Genomic DNA, 13871 nt, shown 5'->3' on the forward strand with positions numbered 1-13871 from the left:
AAAATCGGAGTTCGAACGCCGGTAATGCGTGGGTGCGTACGCGAGGGTGCGATGCTGAGCGGCGTACGGGTGTTTTAGCCCCTTATTATGCCTCCGAAGTAAGTCAGTGCAAGCAGCAATGTTGCTACAGGTGAAAAATGAAAAGTAGTGCGTACAAGTATTGCATTTAAGAAAGAAATAATAGCCAAATATGAAGGAGGTGTGCGAGCGCCTTCTGCTGACCACCACAAAGGTAAGAAATCCTACTCATAAGATTACGATAACACGAACGTACGATTAGCCTGGGTTAGCTTTAAGTTTACTTTAAACATTCAGGGTGTTGGAACGGAGCCCAACATTGAGGTTGTTGGAACCGAGCCCCCTTTCCAATGAACCGCTCACCACTTGTTGTGGAGCCCCGGGTGCTAAATGACTTTTAAACGACCTGATTTTTTTTAATTTTTACACGTTCATGTTAGCGTAATCTTTCGTACGGAAGATTACGATAACGTGAACCTACGATTAGCCTGGGTTAGCTTTATGTTTACGTTAAACATTCATGGTAAACATTCTGGGTGTTGGAACGGATTAAGACGATTTGCATTATTTTTAATGGAAAAAATGATTTCGGTGATCGAACAAATCGGATTTCGAACAGGGTTCCGGAACGGATTATGGTCGAGAACCGAGGTTCCACTGTACTCTGTAACAAAACACTGTCAAATAGAGCGCCGCTGCTCCCCAGTGTAGTGGAGGTGCTATTGCACTTGATACTTTGGAAAGTTCAAAAAAAAAAAAGAAAAATTAAAAGGTCTAACGCACCCGTTCCCCACTTGATGGAGCCTCACGCCCGGAGGTCCTGCCCCACTATTTGAGAACCACTGGAATACAGTAATCCCTCGTTGTATCGCGGTTTACTTTTTGTGGTTACCCAACTTTGCGTATTGTCATCGTGCATTGTGTTCTGCATTGATTCTGTTTGGCAAAACGGTCACGCCGCCCCTTTTCTGCCTGAATCTGCCTCTGGTTAAGGATACCCAGGGTATCCTATGTAGGACACATACATAAAACGAACATTCATGACATATGCACAATCTTTTTCAATTTTGCCTTTTTCTAAAAGCTGTCATGTCAACAAAACGCTAGCTACGCTAGCAACTCATTAAAAGCCAAAAGAATTACGTGCCTCACTCTGCAACTGCAGACACTCAGCTCAGTTATACGTTACATACTAATTGTAGTCATAATATTCATAATTGTTGGTTGGTTGGATCCGGTAACCACAAGGGTCATAGGGGCACTATTTCCTGTGGTATGTCTTGGGCAAGTACAGCCTGGAGGCGCCCATCCCTATCCAGGCCAACATAAGGGGAAAATACATCAATTTTAAAAATGAAAATCCCCAAATTGTGAAGTTAAATCACTTCAACACTGAATAAATATCATAAATATCCACCCATCCTTTAGTGACGAATAACATACACGTGACTTCAGCCTACAGTGCCGATTAATAGGAGTGTGTGTGCATGCTTGACACTCTCACTAGATGATGCCTCGCTCAGATCAGTCACTCAGTATCCGGAGGAGATGTAACCTTGTCTAACTTGCCATGACAGAATAGATGGAGGAAAAAGTGGATGGAAAACGCTCTGGCTAGCCAACTCACTGTCCAAGAATTCATGTAAAAGAAACGATAACAGGCACTTAAAAGTGTTGGGAAAGGATCCCTAACTGTAGGCAACAATGTCTTTTTTATTGGCTCCTCACTGCTCAGTCTGGAGGACATTGCCAGTTTGCAATGCCACAGCATTTTAAAGATGCCAACATTTTAAAGGACTTCTCTCACCCAGGCCACCACCTCTTTGACCTGCTGCCCTCTGGTAGGTGCTACAAGTCCCTTAAAACAAGGATTATCAGGTAGAGAGAGTCTTTTTCCCCAAGTCCATTGTTGGTCAAATGACTGAATTTTGGTTTACCATTTTATTTATTTATTTTATTTGAAACCTTTGTTTGTGTCTGTTTATTTGGCGTTCCGGGTCTTTGGGTGGGTGGGGGAAAATACAGTACTATACATATTGCTATATTCTAATACATACTACTATACTCTCACTCATGCACATACTACTTTATCCAGGCTCATTCACATACTAGAGCAGGGGTCGGGAACCTGTGGCTCGCGAGCCATATATGGCTCTTTCTATGAGTATCTGTGGCTCTGAGACAAATTTGATTACATGCAAAATTTCTCCGTCTTGTTCAAAACTTGAGTTGTCGATCCTATTCATGTACACGCAAAGCCAAACCGAAGCTGATCAATAAAGAATTACTTCGCAGTATATATAGGGCACGTTTTTCAATACAATTTACAGTCAAGGTGTCACACAAAAAAAGGGGGGAAAAAAACTCGTTTTGGCTGTACAACGTTAAAGAATCCTTTGTATAAAAGTTCACTATATAATCTGTGTTCAGTGTTCAGATACCTTATGATGAATCCACAGAACTGTAAATACGCCAAAACACCGGAAGAGAACTTAGTCATTTGATTGGGTAAGTGGGAGGGATGGGTGGAGCTATGCAAAAAGTGCAAGCACTCCCTCCCATCTCTCGCCCTACGCCGTCTGCGCCAAAAGTGAGCTCATCAGGCTCCCTATTTGCAGAATGTTGTGACGTTTTTACACAATAACTGCTTGCATCTGGTTTTGAAACCAATATGTATGAAAAAAAGGGTCAAAAATAGTTTAACCGATCTTTAATTGCAAGAAAGAGACAAGTTTAAAGTGGTATGTTTGTTGATTTTGGGACAGGGGCTCTGGCATTATTCTCTTTTCATAATTTTGATCAAATCATCAAAAATAAATGTGCTATCGACTAAATTGTCTCATAATATATGGTGTGGCTCTTTCCCAAAATAAAATTAATATTTTTTGCTTTTATGGCTCTTTGAGTCAAAAAGGTTCCCGACCCCTGTACTAGAGAAACGATATAAGAATAGGCAAGAACAATTTATAGATAGCATAAATTGATTAACGGAAGTCAATATGGATTCAGGGATTTATTAGAAACTTTATGATCTCGTGGAGTTTTCCACTTCACAGCTGCAATTGTAAGTGAACAAGGAGGTACTGCCAATCTGTCAATTGTTGATGTGAAAAGAAAGAAGCTATAAATTGAGGGGATGTAGTAATTTCAAGATTCAATCATTATAACTATTGTGATGATGATTATTATTATTATAACTTACATGACTATTATTGTGAATATTATTAGTACTAGTGTTATTGGTATCCAAATAATGTTAGTGAGCAGCCTTATACAGTCAATAGATGGGGCAATTATTATAACTATTATCAAGAGTATTAATTTTGTTGTTGTTACTGTCATGGTTGCCATGGCGCCAAATTGGCCCCGCCTGTGTGGCGCCAGCTGTGGCTCATTGACAGATTGGCTTTCCGTCTATTTAAGCTCAGTGCTCTCACTTTTTGTTTGTCAGTCCGTCAACAAACCTCTGCCCCGCAAGATGTGGGTTTTGACTCTGTCCTGTTTCCTGTTGGCATTTCCTGTCCGGTATTGTTCCCGTTTATTTTTGTCCTGTTTAATAGCGGTTTCCAGTTTTGTTCCCATCTATTTTTGTCCTGTTTATTATTCTTTCCAGTTTTCGTTCTCATCTAGTTGGTCCTGTTTTATTTCAATATCCTGTTTCTTTATCAAACCTGTCTGTCCCGTCCTGTCCGGTATCGACCCCATCTGTCCGATATCTACGCGGGCAATTGGTATCGATCTCATCCCATCATTTCACGCCAGACTGCTGCCTAGCGTGCATGACTCCCCATTTCCCGTAAAATAAAAGGCTTGTGTGAGAAACGTCACGCGTTTAGGTCCTGATCCAGTTCTGGTTCACGACAGTTACTTTTATTATTGTCATCAACTAAATGACTGGTGATGATAATGATGATGGAGTGACAGTGCATCCACAAAACCTATATAAATATGTGTATTCTTATGGTGTTTGTTATACGAAAATACACAGAATATAAACAGTAGGAGTAAGTGGGGTAGGATCTAATAAACATATGCTTCTTTCTCTTCCTTTTCGGACATGTTACATTCACATTAGTTTTGTTTTTTGACTTATTTATGTTTTCTCATGTTCGAAACAAAGTTTCATTTATTTATTCATTCATACTATTCTCTCTCACGAGTTCTAGTTTAGTCTAATACATGTTTAATTATATTGTGCAGTATTAAACAAGAAGTTGGTTTCGTCAATAATACATTTTGATTTGATTAAAGTGACAACCCTAGAAAGACGAGTTCTTTCCTGCACCTGTGTGCATTTGGATCCTACAGAATAAATCAACATTCTTAGCTGTGTTCTGGAAAGTTTCAGCGGCTGTGATGTCAAGAAGTACTGATAGTGAAGGGGGCAGCTGAAGGAGAAATAGTGATGAATGAAGTGCCGGGAAATGCTGGTCAAAATAAATAAATAAATATGAAAGCCACTGCGTGCAACCCACTTGTACTTGCTCTGAACGACAAGGTTTCAGTTCCAGATGGGTGGAAAATAAATTTTTGGAGGTGACATTGACTCATTCTAGACATATTTGACCTGTAATCTATGATTTTTCATGTCAAGAAACGGAACTGGATCAGGACCCAAATGCGTGACGTTTCTCACACAAGAAATGGGGAGTCATGCACGTTAGGCAGCAGTCTGGCGTGGAATGGCCAGAGGCCGACGAGATCAATTGCCCGAGCAGATATCGGACGGATGGGGTCGATACTGGACAGGACGGGACAGACAGGATTGATAACAAAACAGGATATCGAAATTAAACAAGACAAAATAAATGGGAACAATACCGGACAGAAAATACGACAGGAAACAGGACCGAGTCAAAACCCGCGTCTTGCGGGGCAGAGGTTCATTGACGGACGGACAAAGGAAGAGTGAGAGCACTGAGCTTAAATAGACGGAAAGCCAATCTGTCAACGAGCCGCAGCTGGCGCCACACGGGCGGAGCCAATTGGGCGCTATGGCCACCGTGACAATAGGCCAAATATTCTATTTTAAGAGATTTTAAAAGCTTTATATGTAATATTCTAGTGACGAGCTGTGGTATTTCACACCTAAGCCTTCAGTAGGCTGAATCACTCCAACCCTCAATAACTATTGTATGGCTATAAAACAGTTACTGCATCTAGAACTGCGACACATATAAAAAGCATCAATAATAACCTCATAAAATTGCAATATTATTTAGGAATATAACCACATTTTACTCACCAACAATATGTTTTTATTTGTGCAAAGAATCCATCTTCCTTTCTTTCCTCGCGAAGATTTCAATTGCTGTGTACAGACTCTCCTTGTGTTTCAGTTCCATCAAGAAGTATGTTTCTATCGCCATCAAAGCTAGTGATGAAAGTCAAGCATGTCTTGTCGTATTTCTGGCATGTTTTTTTAACACGATTTAGGGCTGAAAATGTCCGTTCGACAAAAGCAGTGGACATGGGGATTCTGTATTCTTCTTCACCTTTTCGTTGTGATATTTCCATTACCGCCCCCTAGCCAACCATAGTTTGTGAAACCACTAGCAGGCACTCACTCGCCAACTTGGAATCTGATCAGCTAAACCAACAGCTTTATCATCACTTCTTGTTTTACTTTAGGGCCTGCAGAACTGACTGTGAAGGCCCCTTGGTAGATTTTTGACTAGAATGTAAATGGTTAAATGCTTAAACATAATAAATAAACACCCGTTTATTGTACAGCAAAGGAAAACATAATGCCAATTTGCAAGAACGAGCTTATAATTAGGATTTCTCTGTTGACAATTTTGAATTACAATGTTTTGGCCCTATACACCATTGATATATTGGGATTAAAATGTAATTTCATTTTTCTATAAATGTCTGCCTTTAAAGGGGCAGTGTGTAATATTAAATACCTCCTAGTGGTACAAAACACTCTCATTCAGTAAAAAAGACAACAACATGGATTTTAATACTAGGCAAAAATGCGTGAACCATTATACCAATGTTAATTTTTATATATAAAAAAACATAGGTCTAAGAATTCGTATTTCCTTTAAAAAGTGGAATCAATACCAAGAAGTCGCTGCCATATTTTTCCGGCATCTTGCTGCTATGCTGTACTCATGGCACTGGTTTTCTTTTGCATTAGACAATACAGTGCCATCTGGTGGTCAATTATTACACACTGGGGCTTTAATTGCATTTTAACTGCATTAGAAAAATTACTCTGCAGGATTCAATTTTAGACATGACTCTAAATCTGAATTTTTAAAAATAGTACGAGCAAAAGAGCCGTTTGCCCCATTTTTGGTCTGAAAGACTAATTGAAGTGGGTTAGTCACCTTATTTCATCTCATTTCGGGCTGGATGGCAGACACCAGAGCATTCGCTTTTGCACTTAGAAGAGGATTTACAGCGAAATCAATTAGCTGAATTGTATGTACAGTACTGTAATGCTTCCTCCATAATAACAGAGTAGAATGTTGTGAACGCGGTAGCGCAACACCCAATGGGACACACTGCATCATTTATAAATGTAAAAATAACTACATAAAAGGGTTACAGGTTCTACAATACGAAGGTTTTGTACATAATGTATACATAATTAAGAAAAGAAAAACAAAAAACAGGAGAGTTCACAGTGAGCACACAATGCTATATCCATCATCAGCAAAATCAATGCGGGGTTTAATAAGATGACAAAATGAATGTTCCGGAAAGGGAAGGAAATGTAGTGGTAGCTCATATATGCATTTAAACAATTATAGCGGGTCGAAGTTTGATTAATGGGAACTGGAACCTTCGAAGGGGCCTCTGGTATACCGCTTGTGAAGGCTTAATTCTGAGAACAACAATATATCCTCAGATAATCCTACAAACAATGTGTAGTTTACTGAGTAGCGCCTTTTTCTTATTAATTGTCAGACATAACGTAAAACAACCTCTATAATCTTATCATGATTTAGGGGTGGACCAATATTCGAGGAAGCAGGAAACAAGGCAGGCGCGAGCAAAAAAGGATGGATGTTTAATAACAAACTCAGGAACAAAGTAAGAAATAAGTGGTCTCAACAACCTCTGCTGTAGAATACAGTCAATATCAAAATCACGAATAATGAAGTGGAAGTTTGCAAACAAATTGGGTGCAGGTGGGCGCTCTCCAGGCTCTCCCTCCAGGTGGGCGCCCTCTAGGGGCTAGTAGTGTTCTAGATCCTGACACTTATTATAGGATATAATGTATGACATTACGTTTTGGTGTTCGGAATAACAAACAATATAATGGAATGGATGAATAAAGGCCACTATGGTGATATAAAACAAATTAACATTGGGTTTGTTTACATGCAGGCAATAATCTGATTGAAAACGGACTACTGCCACTATTCCAATGTGAACGGGCAGAGAAATCCTATTAAGGTCCGACTGCGACCATTATGCTTGCTATGGTTGAGTTAGTCCTTTCAATTCCCGATCACTTGTACCTGCACATGATTTGGGTACCGTATTTTCGCACTATAAGGCGCACCTAAAAGCCTTTATTTTTTTCAAAAGCTGACCATGCGCCTTATAATACAGTGCGCCTTATTTATGGATCAATATTGAGTCGCGAAGTCTTGCAACTAATGCAGCAGCCGCCGACTAGATTTTCCCCCGAACGCCAAGTAGTCCGCGGTGTATGCTGGGATTTATTTACCGGCGTTTCATTGGCTAACCAATGTGTCATTCGTCATTTGAATCGATCACTATTGGCTAAAGTTATTCGGAGGTAAAGGGGGCGGATCCTTTTTATCATTTACAGGCTGGCATAGGCTAAAGCGGCAAAACAAAGCCTGCAATTGGCCGAAAAAGATGTGTCAATCATCAGTTGAATCGATCACTATTGGCTAAAGTTATTCGGAGGTAAAGGGGGCGGATCCTTTTTATCATTTACAGGCTGGCATAGGCTAAAGGGGCAAAACAAAGCCTGCAATTGGCTGAAAAAGATGAATGTGAATAGCAAGTCTGGTTGTCTACGGCATAGAGGAAACATGTTTTACCATTCTGTATTTGTAAATATTTTACTCTCCTGGATTTACTACACTCACGGATATAAGAGGACCATGGTTGCACATTATTATCGAACACAACGACTTCAGTGAGCTACACCGGCTATATATTTTCCCTGTATCTTGTTTCAGACTGAACTCGATGTTTCTGTCATAAGCTGTGCAGATAATGGATGGAATGGAGTGTCTATTTTTAAATTAAACTCAATTCCAAGTGTTTATTGTCATATGCACAGTAAAGTTGCGAGCGAAAAAGAAAATAGAAACTAAGGAATGGTTGGCATTTCTTGAATCCCAAGACTTTAACCTTCCGAATGATATTTGGAACGATGCATTTGAGTGACATCGTACGGACATCGCATCCGCACGTGTCTACGACACGTATTTGCTTCTTTGCAAGCTTTCGGAATGTTAAGGGGGTAATAAGTTTGACTGAACTATCTGACTGTTTTGTCGACGTTCCCATTGTAGCGCCTTATAATCCGGTGCGTCTTATCTATGTCAAATATAGGACCAAAAACTATTTTTTCGGGGTGCGCCCTATAACCCGGTGCGCCTTATAGTGCGGAAAATACGGTAATCCTATTAAACTGCACTTATCAAGATCACAAACGACCTCCGCAATGCCGCTGATTCTGGTTTACTTACAATTGTCATCCTCCTCGACCTAAGTGCTGCCTTTGACGCAATTTCCCAATCCACACTTCTTTGCAGATTCTCTTCACTTAGCATATCCCACAACGCACACAACCCTATCCCACAACATTGGTTCCACTTGTACATCACTGGCCGCACTCAATCCATTCAACTTGAATCCTTCTCCTTTAACCTCTCTCTAATCTACTCAGGTGTGCCCCAGGGCTCTGTCCTGGGGCCCCTCCTCTTTATACAGGGATCAGAATTTTCCGCGGATCCACGGATTTCCGCTGTTTTTGAACCCCAAAGGTCATTCCCGTAAATCGTCTAAATTCGATGAGAAAATATTTTGGGGGGGTGAGGTATTATACGTGACTGTTTCATCACCCCAAGTTAGCAGTTAGGGATCGCGAGAAAAATCGGCAAAAAGAAGCGCAGCGCATTAGATCTATAACACCCAACAAATAGATCGACTCCTACCATTGGTCGATAGGTTCGCTGATAACCAATCAGCGGAGCTTTTGTTCAGAGCATTGGCTTTCTCAAACATGGCGCTCCTTCCGGTCTTTTCAAACGGTGAAATGAGTGTTTGAAAAAGTAAATATGAAAATACTAAGAAAAGAAGACGAGGCTTTTGTCTCCGAGATTGATAAAGGAATCAAGAATAAATTTAAGTGGTCATGGCTGGAGAAGACTGTCACAGACTGACATGTATTTTCTTTAAGCATGTTCAGTTTGTGCATTCTATTTTCAAATTAATGATGAATGGTTATTAATGTATATATTTTCATATATATTGTTGATTAGTAGCTAAATACAAGGTCCATCTTCATCATCAAAACACAACAACAATGGTGATGGTTGTTACATTGTAATCCCCCAATTGTTTTAAACATCTTAAAACTGAAAAAAATACATGGTTTCTGTTTTGTTGGATTTAATTCATTCTAGTGCAATTTTCACATAGCAAATAAGATAAATGCTGTTGGCTCCGCCCTGGACCTGGCCGGGGCCGGCGGCCCCTGGCTATTTCAGCTGAAAATGAAAATCTTCATTCTGATCCCTGTTTATAACCTATCTACTCCCCCGAGGCCATATCCTCGGTATATTTCCTTCCACTGCTTAGCAAATGACATCCAATTTTACCTTTCCTGCAAGCCCGACTTGATACTCCCACCACCCAACATCAACTCCTGCCTTTCTGAAATTAAATCCTGGTTCACAGTCATCTTCCTAAAACTAAACAGCAATAAAACTGAACTACTTCTCATCAGCACCAAATCCACTCTCTCTAAAGTGGACTCCTTCTCTTTTCCATTGACTATTCCTATTCTTGATCATCTACTTCACTTACTGCCCCATTTTAACGCTACTGTGTTTTTATTTAGCTATTTATTACTTGCTTGTTTTATTCTTACTTTATTGTTTTTTACTATGTGTACAGCGACCGTGGGTTTTCTGAAAGGAACTTCAAAGTACAATGTATTAATAATATTATTATTAGGTTTCTCTCATCCGGGATGTTTTTATGCTCCAAAGCACTGTAGGACTTGTAGTACAGAGACTAATAAAACACAAAGCAGTTTGCTCGCTCAAAAAGCCTCAACAAATTTCTGTTGTATTTTCTGCCCCTACAGTGAAAATGCTACAGTCTATGTATAGTTGATGTCATAGTTGTAGCCATTGATATATAGTGTAAATCAGTTCCTAGGTAAGCCATGTACGAGCATACCTTGTATACAAACGTGATGCAGCAATGGAGCTAGTTTTTGAAGCACGGAGGAAACGCAGATGGTATTTCGTTGAATTTTGTGAGCTGACTTAAATGATCCTTTAAGGTCTATTTGCATGATGAAGTCATGCTCGCCTCGCCGTTGTAATCGGAAAACAATCTTCGCAAATGCCAAGTATTGGGGTTATTTGTTTGTCTCTGGGCATGTAAATGATTCTTTTAATACGTCCGGCTTCTGATACCAGTTGGACTATTCCCTGCATGTAAACAGAATCATTGAAACAGCCAACTTACTGCGGATGACGGAGATGAGTCAGAGATTGATGCAACCTCTGGGTGTCATTCATGCCTCCAGCCCCTCCCCCTGCCCCTGCTGTAAATGACAGATGGATCATGTGGGTAGCAGACAAAAGCGCTCAGACGTGCAGGAAATCAAACTGTCGGTACTCTGCTTGGTGTCGTGTAGAAATGATCTTCAGTTCACCTTTTAGAAAGGCATGGGTGAAGGATGTTGGGGCACTGTCTTGGCTGCAGATGAATGACTGGCGGCTAGCCAGGTTTATGGACTGTGAGGAATGGAGGCAAACACATTATATGCAAGACAACAATCGCTTTTTATACAAGCACGGTGGAGAAAAGGTGACCGTTTGTTTACAGTTAACAGGTTCTGCGATCAAATCTCAGCTCAGAGAAGCTGTGGAACATTGACAATTTTGGAATAATCTATGCGAGTTGTATTAAATACTAAATCAAGGGTGCACCAGATAGCCACCTCAGTACACCTGATTTGCCTGGGGAACGGTGCTCAAAAGCTCACCAGTAACGAGTCACTGTGATTTTCGGAGAAATGTCCTTTCCAACTAGTGTGAGAAATCATTGACATAACGCGTCTTTCAATACATTTATCCAAAATTATTTTAAAAATAGGCCTTTAATTTCTACATCTAAATCACTCAGTTCCCTAATACAAGGCAGATGTTTTGGTGGTTCACTGAGCCTATTTTAACTCTACTTCTCATAATGATAACCATGTAATAACATAATACAGTAGTAACATAGTAACATAGCTTCAAAAGGTTTGGTGATCAGTAATCTAAATCCTTCATGACCGGCGCCAAAAAAATAAACGTGCCTAGGTTATTTGTGTGTTTATACTTTCAAAGTATGAACATTAAGAACAACAAATATGTTACACCAGTAAAAAATTGTCAGTCTTTCATTGACTAAGCTTATATCTTTATGTGATAGTGCACATTCTACATTAACAAACTAAAATATTATATATATCTCATCTCATTAGCTGCACCGCTTAGCCTCAGTAGGGTCGCGGGGGTGCTGGAGCCCATCCCAGCAATCATCGGGCATTGGGCAGGGGCCACCCTGAACTGGTTGCCAGCCAATCGCAGGGCACACAGGGACAGACAACTCGCTCATTCACACCTAGGGACAATTTGGACCGGCCAATTCACCTGAAATGCATGTCTTTGGAATCTGGGGAGGAAACCGGAGTGCCCGGAGGAAACCAACGCAAGCACGGGGAGAACATACAAACTCCGCACAGGAAGTCCGGTAGCTGGATTTGAACCCACACAGGAGGTTCCCAAGACCTTAGAACTGTGCCGCACGCGCTAACCACTGTGCTGCATATTTTATATATATATATATATATATATTAAACTTATTCAAACAAGACCATAGTCTGGAAATAAGTATCTTAAGGGTCATCAACAGGGTGCCCGAGTGCAACAGGCAGCTCCCTAAGAACACCTAAGTAGACAGCAGGCCGGTTCCTAAAATAGCTCATCAGTGATAGAAATGAACTTCCTAGAATATCACAATAACCTTTTCAGGCATGAGAAATCATTTAAATGACCCTGTCTTTAAATACATGATCAATTCCGACAAAATTCTTATTAAAATGAACAATACAAGGCAAATTTTTTGGGGCTCGATTGAGCAGATTTTAACCTGGAAAAAACAACATAACAAAAACATGATTTGTTATTCTATGAATGCATATAAAACTCGTAGCCCTTCGCGCTAATCGTGAACCAAAAATGAGTTCTCTGCTTCAGTTATTAAAACGATTTATGTTCTAATATTAACAAATTTGAAATACAAAATATTTTTAAAGTGTTTGTTGTATTGTGATGGGGGAAAAAGCCCTTCCCATGAAGCCACATAATGTGTGCGTGTGCAGTGTCCATACTGGCAGCAATACACAGTTCTCTCATGTATCCCTTCCCAAGCAGCTGATCTAAAATAACACAAGAGGCCTATCAGAAAAGACATTCATGCCCTTGTGGAAATAAACACAGGGGGACTGAGCAGAAATAAACAGTCGGTTCAGGCGGGAAGGTCTGCAGAGCCTTGAGATTTCCCGATTCTCATCCTCCTCCTCAGGCTCCTGGAGCTACAATAACACACATAGCTCAAAACTAAAACAGGTGAACTCTCTAAGGTCAAAACATTGTAAGGTAGGAACGCTGTAACCCGAAGGTCAACTTTAAAGATTGTGTAACACATTTTTAGGAGAAAACACTTTTGAGTGTAAGCTACAGGCCGCAAATGGCTCCTGAGCCATAGTTTGGACATGTTTGCTGTAGGGTTCTATAACACAACACAAACACACATGTTTACATTCTCATCATTGGACCATTTCAGAGCACTTTTAATACTGAATATAAAACAAAAAAGCATCCAAAAGAAAATGTACTAGCTTGGTAGCTTAACATGATTTTAAATGAAGAACATTGGGACATGACTTTTTCTGTGGTTTGGCTGGGTTTATTTTAGGCCAGAAGCGTATCTCGCCTCCATCTGGATGCAGAGAACTGTTTGGGATCTGTCAGTGCTGATATGTCGCATTAGGCATCCTATCAGCTAAGCCTGTCAAGCCCAACTAGTCAAGCCTTCTCAGATTGTTCCTGGCAAATGTCATCATCGTCATGGTGGGCTTTTACAAGCTTATGGGAATAGCAATGCGGAAAAGCAGTTAAAAGTTTCATTTATTTTCAATATTCCCTGGTGAGGATATCTTTACTTTTTAAAGTTTTTGTCTGACTTAAATTGTTATCAAAATTTAAAGAGTTGAAATTTTGATAAAGGCTCTCAAGTCCATAGACGAGTCACAAAGTGAAAAAGTTCTTGATTAGGTTTTAGATAATAATGTTAGGGCCTTCACCATTTTTTTGCAGGCTGATGAATCTTTCAACACTTGGCAAAAATAATATACTCTATCAAGATTATAATAGATGGACAGAATACTGCACCAAACTACAACCACCCTACTAAGGGATACCCTTAGGGCCATATAAATCCTGGCCCAAGGGAAAGTGATACTTCCATATAAACCGAGAAGTAGAGGCAGCAGTTAACTCACTGTAAATCAGAAAGGAATCGACAACATTTCGTCAGAACTCAAATGAAATAATGATAAATTA

Source organism: Urocampus carinirostris, chromosome 1, assembly GCF_059441175.1.
Source record: "Urocampus carinirostris isolate Australia breed hairy pipefish chromosome 1, RoL_Ucar_1.0, whole genome shotgun sequence".
Lineage (NCBI taxonomy): Eukaryota > Metazoa > Chordata > Actinopteri > Syngnathiformes > Syngnathidae > Urocampus > Urocampus carinirostris.